General features: G+C 38.3%; 1 protein-coding gene across 2 annotated transcripts in view; it reads left to right on the plus strand.

The window, feature by feature from the left end:
• Nucleotides 1–10,699, plus strand: part of LOC108748766 (forkhead box protein O) — a 171,381-nt gene that overhangs the window by 123,521 nt on the left and 37,161 nt on the right. The gene's annotated exons all lie outside the window — the stretch shown is intronic.

Here is a 10,699-nt window from a genome sequence, read left to right on the forward strand (position 1 = left end):
AGAGGAGGGAAATGGAGAGCAGAGAGAGAGCAGGTCATTGATTGCCCCCTCGTGCACGCAAAATAATATTTGCATACTCGTGTCATAACAGTGCTCAGCCGTATGGTATTTAATAAATCGCTTCGACGTTTTGTGCCTCCGTCCCCCTCGCCCCTCCCCGCCATTTCGTACGTGCCGACACATTCATATAGCGGCGACCCGTGTTCCGACGGTGTTTTGTGCGAAATCGCTATTGACTTGGACGCGATAACAATTACATCGCCGCGGGCCGCGGATTTTATGGAAAGCCTTAACACAATATTGCTGATCGCGATCACACGAAAACAGTCGCGCATTTTGTTTAACGAAGAAGCGGAGCGTCCAACAATTATGCATTCGCGAAAAAACACTCGCGCGGGGCCCCGATTTTCTCCCGAGGCCCGAATATTGTTACACGTTTAGACGGAAAAAATCCATCGCGCATTTATGCCCGAAATGTAAATTTGTGCCTAATTGGATGGACCAGTCCGTAGCCCGAATAGTGTACTGTTGTGTTGACGATATAGTTTATAGACGATACTTCTGAGATAAGAGTAGCCGAATTCTTAGTATTTAGAAAAAAGTGTTACAAAATGATATGTTACACAGAAACTGTACAAAAGTGTAATTGGAAAAATTGGAAATTGCTTTTCTGGAAATAAAATTGATAGATAGAAAATACAAACGTGCATCTGTATTTTTAATACCTACAATTGACACATTAGAAAAAAAAAAACTGTTTTAATCAAGCCGAAGTACAGTTCACGAATGACTCGACCATTCACACGCTTACGAGATGATAATCCCTTCTGCATTATTTCCTAAAGTTATATACGTTTATATCTCAAATATTCACGCGTCACTTTGCAGCGATCTTGGACTTAATTTACTTGGACGAAATTACGTTATACAGTAATCGCATCCGATCTGTCTCTTTCTGCAACCGAGGCCGCTCTGCGTGGCGTGAGACTTGCGATAAAAATTAAAATATTTTTTTTTCTTTTTACATTTTTTACGCCGATTTCTTTTCCCCGAGCTTTGCTTTCTCTCTTGCAATAACGGAGAAAGAGGAAGAAGACGGTAGATAGAGATGCAACGTGAATTCTCAGAGAGAAAACGATTTTTGCTATTAGTGTGTTTCGCAATAAAGTGACTAAAATAACTTCCACTTCGCTGCCGGTTGTCTTTTAATCTTTAATACACGCAGCGCCATATAATTATATCTTTATCCTATCATTTCATCGTTGTCCTCGTCGCGATCGTCATTAGTAGTTGTCGCACTAATAGAGATAAAAATGCCGTATGAATACACGGATAAACGATCGACGATATTAATCGTGTGCTGATAATCGCGTTCTAGCGTGTGCTATCCGGCGGCCAATTGCAACTGGTTGGATATTGGCTTCCTCTTGCAATCTGCGCAGTTGCGTGATCGACGTAATAATGTTTTTCGAGTGTTGCAGGAAGAACGCCGAGAATCATGAATGAATCCGCACACGATTCATTCACAAATATGTATGCGATGATTCGCAAATCGCTGCTCGACATTACATTTTTATCTCTTTTTTCAAATCTCTTACGCGATGACATAAAATAATATTATATGAAACTAAATAATGAAGGATCAATGAGATAATCAAAATAAGGGTAAACTTTTGAGAGAGAAAATCTTTTCTCTGTAAAACATAATAAATGAAAGAAGAAGTAGATAAAATTAGTAAAACAGAATATTTGATACAGGGTTGAAAATGCAAGCGCTATACTTTCACTGACATTTTCATCGTCGATGGTCAACGATGCTAATCCCGTTTTCGTCGATTTTTCTTGATCTTGCGTATCATCGTTCGGATGGCAAGCAAAGCGGAAAAGCGGCAACTAGGTAAGCAGACAGCAGGAAAAAATGACGCGAGCGTCTGGCCACGCTAACGGCTCATTTTTTTTCCCCGGACAACCTCTTTTGGCGATTGCACTCTCACATGACAGCCTACTTTGTTGTCCCTACGAGCGCGGATATTATTTACACGGCGGAATATCGGCCCGAGAGAGATATTAGCTTTCAGAAAAATATTTTTCAGAGCGGCGAACGCGCGCGAGCGGCGAAAAAATACCGCCCCCGGGCTTACGCCCCGGTATATTAACGCCTCCGGCCGTTCCAGTAGTTTGTTGTGCGTATGAAACCGGTATGCACGCCGATCTCTCCGTTAGTTCCGAGGGGGGGATCGATGTCTTTTTGTTTCCTCTCTCTCTTCTTTCCCCGCGCTCTCTCTCTCTCTCTCTCTCTCTCTCGCTCTCGCTCTCGCTCTCTGTCTCTTTTTTTTTTTTGGTCCAACTGTATATCCATTTACCGTCTGGCGGAAAGGGTATAAATTCGAGGGTTTGGATAAAACCGATACCACCGCCGCAACGAGCGGAGCGCAACGCGACGCGTAAGAAACGCGCTCCGAGGCACGGACGTTTCAACGCGCGGCGCGGTGGTGCTGCCGTGAAACGGTGTGACAGGAAAAATTTCGCAGTAATTCTTTGTACAGCGTACGGAAAAATTTCTCCCTATCGCTTGAGAAAATATTTTCAATCATTTTTACAGGGTAAAAATTCCACCTAAGGCGGTAGCGGAAATGAATTTATTGAGCTCGGAGCTCTGGGATTTGATCGGCAATAATTAGTACGAGTGCTTTGTCCGAAAACGGTATTTGTTTTATATGTATAATCAAGTTAATCCTATCTAAATTGTAAATCAGGAGTAGATGAAAATTTCTATTCTATTTTCTATATCCAACACACAATGACGGAACGCCATTTCTTCTTCGAGCAAGCGGATAACGAGGAGAAGGTTGATAACGTGATAATCCGGGAATCGCTCCATTTTATCGAGCGCAACGATAAAGGAATAAGGAGAGTCCGGCCTTATCTCGTCATCGCCCTGTAAAACTACTCGCGAGAGTAGTCTCGGCCATGGAGCGGAAACTGCGAAACTACGAGAAGCGTCCCTCATTAAACGAGAGCGCGCTCGGCGAAACTTTCGTCGTCCGAAATAACAATGGAGTCTCTCGAGCGCCGGATTATTTCGAGATCACACGGTACATGACTCTAATTGAACGACTTCCGGTCGGCGTCGCGCTAATGGAGAACAGATTTTCGGATCTGTGCCGCTCGTAAACTCGCGGTCGAAATTCGAAACTCGCAACTCGCTCGCCCCCGATCAGTTCCTTCGCGAAAACTTCCAAGTTAAAACAAAAAAGCATCGAGGAGAGAGAGAGAGAGAGAGAGAGCCAGAAGGGGCGAAGAATAGGAACAAAGTGGGCAGATAGGGGGAAGACCAAGGGATGCAACGATAGATCGAGGTAGAGAGCATGTAGGTTGCGGAATGAGAGAGGACGGGTCGCTTGCCTGACAAGGCAAGGTTGGGTGGCAAGGGAAGAAGTCTTTTCTTTTTCCTCTGTCCCCTTCTCCGCCTCTTTCTCTTCTTTCCTCCAGCAACTTTATAATTCTTGCGACGCTTTTGGGGAATGAGATTGTCGGTGGCAGGGGCGGAATGGAGGCGGCCAGAGGGTGGCCGGGCTTTAAGGTAGTCCGCTGGCGCCAGTGACGTCTGCCGAATAGCTGCTGACTCCCAGACTCCTGCAGTTTCGGCTAAGTGGTTCCCTTTTGCCCCACTTCAGCGTTTCTGAGCGCACACCTTCTTCCTCTATCTACCCGGGAACGCACCTATCGACGACGAGGGCTGCTCAATTTGATGAATGCTCAATTTTCTATCGACCGCGGAGAGAGAGAGAGAGACCGTAGGGCAGTTTAGGAAGACAAATACATCAAAGCTTTCTATTAAAAAGACTTCGGCCTTGTAGGTCAAGGTTTAGTCATTCGTGACGAAAGATTGCTATTTTTATACGTGGGTGAGAACAATTTTTATTTTCAAGTATTTTCAAGAAATCCGGAAATGATAAATATTAAACTTACTTTATTTAAGGTTTTCGTTGTTAAAATGAGAAACTTATCGCATTACGAAAAGATAAATATAATCGTTTCCTCTATTTTAATATGCATTTTTCCAATATACATTTTCCCATAATTAAAAAAGATACTCTATCAATAAGTAATAAAAAGAAATTTAATGTTGAGCAACTTGAGAAATCGATTTCAAAGTGATCAATATTATATGTCGTCGATATTTTTACTAAAATATATCTAAAAATATATCAAGTTATTGAAAAATACAGAAAAATTGTAATTGAATCTGTTAAAAAACTTAATAATTTATTAATAAAAATAAAGTTGACGTTAAAAATAGTTTAACATAAATAGTACAATTTAATATACATATATTATAGAATGTATAGAAGTGATTAGTAGAGAACAAAATGCTCAGACTTCATTTAATGGTTAGCTGCGATTTTGATGAATTGATTATAACAAGAGCGAGACGCGCCACACGTATCAAAAATTAATTACATTTTGCAGACGATGACTGACGTAATTGGATGCCAAACGGTTGGTTTATTAAAGTTTCGAGTACTGCTGGATCATCGCCAATCTTATATTAGTAAGCAAAAGAGCTTGTGAGTCATTTAATCCTCGAGCTAACTCATTACTATCTTATATTCAGGGTCATTTTATAACGTTTCTAGTTAAAAGCTGCAGGTGCTTGATAAAGTATAAAATTAAAGTTAAGAGATATTTTTCATTATCAAGATTTATATTTCTACCAATAGTGTAATTTTAATCTTGGCTCAATTAGTTCTAAGAATTAGAAAAAGATGGAGATTAAGTTAAACCAAGATTAAAGTTAATCTACATTGATAGAAAATGATATCAGGCAGTTGTAATTTAACTAAAAATGATGTTTGATATCTTTAAAAATTTTAATTAAACTACAATGTATATATTTGTATAATAGTAATTTTCCACTGAAAAGAATCCATATTCAAGAATCTTACACTGTGACAGATTGCAATTCATGTATAGATAAACACACACACACACACACACACACACACAAACGCAATATTCTAAAAAGATTAGTATAAAAGGAAGAAGAAAAAATGTAAAGGTATACAAATTATAATGCCAAAGGGAAATATAATCACAATTTCATAATTTTTCAACCGATTTTTCGCCTCTATGCACAAATGCGTGCAGTGACTTAAAATTCAAAAGGTTCTAAATCATAAACTGGCGTTTTTATAATCTGCTCGACCTCAGTACTTTATATTGAGAAAAGTTACACGTGCATCCACGTGTATTCCCTCAGTGGAACGTACGAGTCGACGTCACTCGATGAAAAGGGCTCGAGTTTTCTTTCTGGGTCAAGGCTTAACCCTTTTGTACTACCTACGATCCCAGAGAACGTATCTTAAAAATGAAAAGATATACGAGTACGGTGTAATTATTTATTTTCTGTCAAAATTTTAATCGTTATAATCTTATCCAAATATCAACATAAAAATCTTCACGTATTAAATATTATATCGAACAAAATATTTCTTACGTTTATATTTTCTTTAGTATTATTGTATAATTTATATAGTTTTGTATCTCTTTTCTTTTTCTTTTTCTTTTTTTTTTTTCGTACTTTTTAGAATTAGAATATATATACTTCAATACACACGAATTGCTCGAATCTATCTATATATTACCGCGTTTTTGAACTTGCACATGATTTTCTTAAGAGAGAAGTACATACTTTGGCAATTAAACGGTTGCCCTTAATTATTGTAAACTGGCATAGGGATACATTACTATCATAATACAACAATACTCCTCGTTACGGCCAATTAATCTCCCCTGACCTAGAAATGAATTGAACTATACGTTTAGAATCGCCAATGTTACCGGGAAAACCGGCAGGGGTGACACGGTTTATAGGCCGCGCGCAAGATCGCCGTTAGTGTCATCACCGCTCTGGTTGGTGTAGGGATGAATATAAAAGCAGCGATACGTCCCGTCGACTGCGAAATTTAAGATGAATCGTTCTTGGCCAGTGTTCCACTTTTGGAAAGTTTCGTTTATTCGTTTTCTCGGAAGGACAAATGTAGTTTTGAATGCGATTGGATAGCGCCTGCGTTGAAGTATTTAGGTTGAGTTACGGTCGCATAAAGTTAAACAAGTTGATCAAACGAAACTTATAACAACTTTAGAACATAAAGAAGAGATTATAAATGAAAGATCCCTCAAACGATTTTTAGAGAGAGAAAATTATGTATGACGAGAGAATTTTCTTTTAAATCGGAGATTACTCTAATATACCGTGCCGTTCTTTCGGTTACTTATTATACAGATTATAACTGATAATTTTTATCGAAGAAGAATCTCGTAGATGTGATCTATAAAATATTCTTGATGAATCAATCAGAGATCTGAGATAATCATCACCATTACTGTCACTTTTGTTGTAAGAACGTACTTGGTATAATGATTTTATAATTTTTTTACAAACGTAATGATAGTCAGAATTAAAAAATTCATTTTGAAAAATAATTGGTTTCCATTGCGCGCGTTATTGATTGAAAAAAGTAACTCGTTACTTTATTCGTGCTGTAACGAGTAAAAGTGACGCATTAATAATGCGTTACTTTTATTGGCTACGTAAAGTGACGAGGTACACGCACACACTTTTCAAAAGTGACTTTTCCAACCCTGGCTACCATATCGGGCTTTACATAAAAAAAAAAAGTAAAGTCATTACCAAATCATTATTATAAAAAAAGTAAACGTATATAGTGTTAAAGGTAACTCTCTTCCCATTCTCGCGATAAATTTATAATTTCTTACAATTTATACTTGCATCGTTATAACATATCAGCAAAACCATTTTCCATGTTACGAAAGCACAGAGAAAAGGATTACTACGGCACTCGTCATTCGACTGTACATAAATTGATCCGTGGACGAGTTTCGATTCCATAGACGTGCTTCAGACTGCGCGATGACTGCCCCGTGTACGACCGCCGTAACGACATCGTAAAAAGCGTATACATAAAAGAGGCCTAACGCTTCTCGAGACTTCTTAACCCACTTTTCTATGGAACCTGCGATTCGACGCGAGCATCGCTCTCCCGATCCATCGATCAAACGTTCGATCCGGTTCTTACTCTGGAAAAGCCGCGGTACGTCCTTCACTCTACGTTACCACGGGATACCGCGGAATCGCAACAACACTTTTTATCCACTTTTCGTTTAGGTTCCAAAACATCGGCGTCTTTCTTAAAAGAAGCTTTATCACGATGAGGCACAAGACAAGGCATTAAGACTATACGCGTGATATATATACTTTACCACATTTCTCGGCCAACAGCTTTGAGAAACTCGAAGAGCGCGAACTTCGTAAATTCGCGCGGAATACGTAAATTCGTTCGGGCCGATATTTGACCGACATGCCGCCGTGATGACTCGCCGTCCGTTCTGCAGGTACGCTTCTCTTATTTAACATCGCGATGATCAGTTCTGGCCATTTCGTCTCTCTTCCGTACTTGCTCCCGTACAAGCCCAAGTAGGAGTGGTACTCGAGCTAGGCGGCCTCGACGTTTCCTCCGTTAATGCCAATAAGGAATGCTGCCAAGTGTACATTCCTTTGAGCAGAAACGTTGCGATGTTGCCGGCACGGAGGAAACGGGCGAGAATGACGCGAGAAAAACCAAAAGAAAATCGGTAGACGTACGGAACGGGGGATCCAGGGATTGCTGGATTGATAAATAGAATCGCAGCTTCTCTCCTTCGTGCGCACATCGAGCGCATACGCGCGCGACTGTCGTAACGGCATACGACTTATAGGAAATTGGGAATGACCCGCGGGTATCTCGAGACGTTCAGCTTTTGTTCTCAGTCAGGAATAATCGCGAGGAGAGGTGAGGCGGGATATAATTAGTGAGACGCGAGTTACTTCTTAAACAGATTCTCTCTCTCTCTCTCTCTCTCTCTCTCGGTATTTTGCAAATTTATTCACCAACAAAATGCTAATAATCCGACATATTGCTCTTCACTGATTCGTCTCATGACGTTTCGTTATAAAAAGAAAGACTTTTCCACATGATGTGGAAAATTATATTAATTGACTATTCTCAAAATTATTGTTTTTCATAAAAGAAAAACATTTTCTACGCAAAGATATAAATATTTGATTTACAGAGATTTCTGTGTAAAATAATGAATCTCAATTAAAAACTACTTATAAATTATAGATGAGAGTTAAAGAGATGTATCTATTTATAAGAGTAACTTTGCGTAAATTATATGGATGGGATAATAGGGGGCGTTATATATGGAATTTAATTTAATTTTTAATTTTCGGCCCTGGATTGTGGAAATATGTAACGAAAAAAAATTCATAAAAAATATTCGCACGCATAACACAGCATATTTTGTTGCAGCGTGCGTCGTCAATACGACGCGATTCTAATTATTACTTGACACGCACGCTTCGGTTAAAAAGTATATTGCAGCATCACTTTTTTATAAATGAATTGTCAACATAATCCTTTTTCAAGTCAGCTCTTTTTCCTGTGAATCGACATGAAATTGACTATCGCGTGTCTCCAGCAATCGGTATTTCCTTTTCCATAGCCAATTACCTCGCCATACTGCAGTTACTGACCTTGCCCTAAGAAAAAATAATATCGGAGAAAATATCATAAATAATTTACTGATGCAGATTTTCGATAATCAAAATTCCATTCTGCAATTAATTTTTTCATATTTCCGCATAATTTTATTTTAACAAATTAAACATTGTAAGATATTTCAATCGCAAATCGAATTTTTTTGCGGTCATCAAATATACTAGAGAATGAAGGAAAGAAAATTAATTAGATGGAAATTCACGTTTGATAGTAAGAGTTGATTTTCTGGAAATTGCAGCTAATTAAATTATTTAATTACGTTCACACAAAAGATAATAATGTCAAATTAAAATTAAGAAAGATCTGAAATTTCCAGAAATAAATTATCGTGTAATTATCTAATAATATCTAATATTCCTGGCGAAACTTCTTCTACAATATTTGCTTCTTTTTTCCATGATTTTTCATGAAAGCGACAAATCGTGATGTTGGGATTATAATTCTTTTCCATTTGATTTCACATGTTAAGGAATGATGCCTGACGACGATCCTGAATATCCCTAGTTCTCAGCCCTTCGTAAGTGTAATGATGTAACTATAACGTCGGCTGGTCTGCGGGGGTTGAAGCACGAAGAAGGGCGCCAACCGACGTGCGACGCTTCTAGGTGGGGGTAACCGGGCTTGCGGTCTTGCCTAATCGAGCGTGCGTTTCCGATGAATTATTCAGGATCGAACACTCCGAGCTGGCTGTCCTTAGCCGTTAGGCATTTATTCTCATTATGCGGCTTGCCTGTCCTATGTTTCGTACGAACGCGTCGATAAGACGCCCTTCCTCTCATTCCCCTTCTGGCATCCTTCTGGCATCCTTCTGGCTCTCGTGTCCAACCCTTTCAAGATTTCAACGGATAATGTATTTAACATTTCCTCAAGAAATTTCTTCCTTTTGAATAGGTAAAACTGAGAAATTTATAATTTAGTTTAAAATTAGATAATTAAGTAAGTTGCAAAATCGTCCACAAAGAAAATTTATAAATGTTATCCAGTGTGAAAAGAAATCAAATCTGATTAAATTTTTAATTGTGTTTTCTTAAACTTAACTTAACTTCTTTCTAATGCAAAAATCAAAGCTCATCAAAGTGTGTGTTTGTATAAAAAAAAAAAAAAAAATAAATAAATTCAGAACGATGTATGTATGTAAGTGCGTGTGTTTGCGCGCGCGTGTATAATATAAAAATTGTCTTGTCCCAGTTTAATTTTTAAATAAATATATTCAAAGAAATAAAGGAAATTTATAATATTGAGCGCTTGCATTCTAATAGCAATAGAATTTTCAGCGAATATCAGTTTTCAATGGCTATGTTCCAAAATTGACTGCCTGTACTGAAAATCTGTATTGCAAATCTGTAACGTAAACTGCAGCATTTTCAGCATATAAGCAGTAAATTTAGAACACAACTTTTATCCTGAAATTACGGATTAGATTCGTCGTTTTCTTCATCGAACAGTAATAGGTAGGGAAAATAATCAAACTAGCAATGAATCATCTCCATAAGATTTTTTTTAATGACATGAAAGTGAGCAGTCGATAGTGATAGATGCCTACGCGGAAAAGTTACTGAAAAATACTCACGGAATTTGCGAGCAATATTTATATCCGACACGATCAAGCGATAGACGGCCACACGTTTCTGACGCGTTGTAGACGCACATGGACGCACATACTACAGCGTGCCCATTAGAAATTCTAATCGAACTGCGACGTTTACGCACGCCTCTCGTACGCGCGCTCCGATTGGTCGACTGGTCGTTTGCAATAAACCTGTCTACCGCGTTTCAGTCGTAATTGCGCGCACGATCCATAAATCGCGCGTAAGTCTCGGCCTCTCCTTTTTCTTTCCCTCCCGTTAAAATTTTCTTACACAGAATAATTTCAATAGCTCAATAAAAATTGTCGTTTTATCTATAAGCTATATATATAGTATAGCGATTATGGAACATCCTATACACTATTTGTTATGCATTGATATAGTATAATTTCTACTAATAGTGTATTTCCTGTTGATCTTTTTTTCTATCGTAAACTATTTTTTATTTTATTCTATTTTTTTTTTTTTTTTTTTTTTTTTTTGGGG

Source organism: Trachymyrmex septentrionalis, unplaced genomic scaffold (assembly GCF_001594115.1).
Source record: "Trachymyrmex septentrionalis isolate Tsep2-gDNA-1 unplaced genomic scaffold, Tsep1.0 scaffold24, whole genome shotgun sequence".
In the NCBI taxonomy this organism is placed as follows: Eukaryota; Metazoa; Arthropoda; class Insecta; order Hymenoptera; family Formicidae; genus Trachymyrmex; species Trachymyrmex septentrionalis.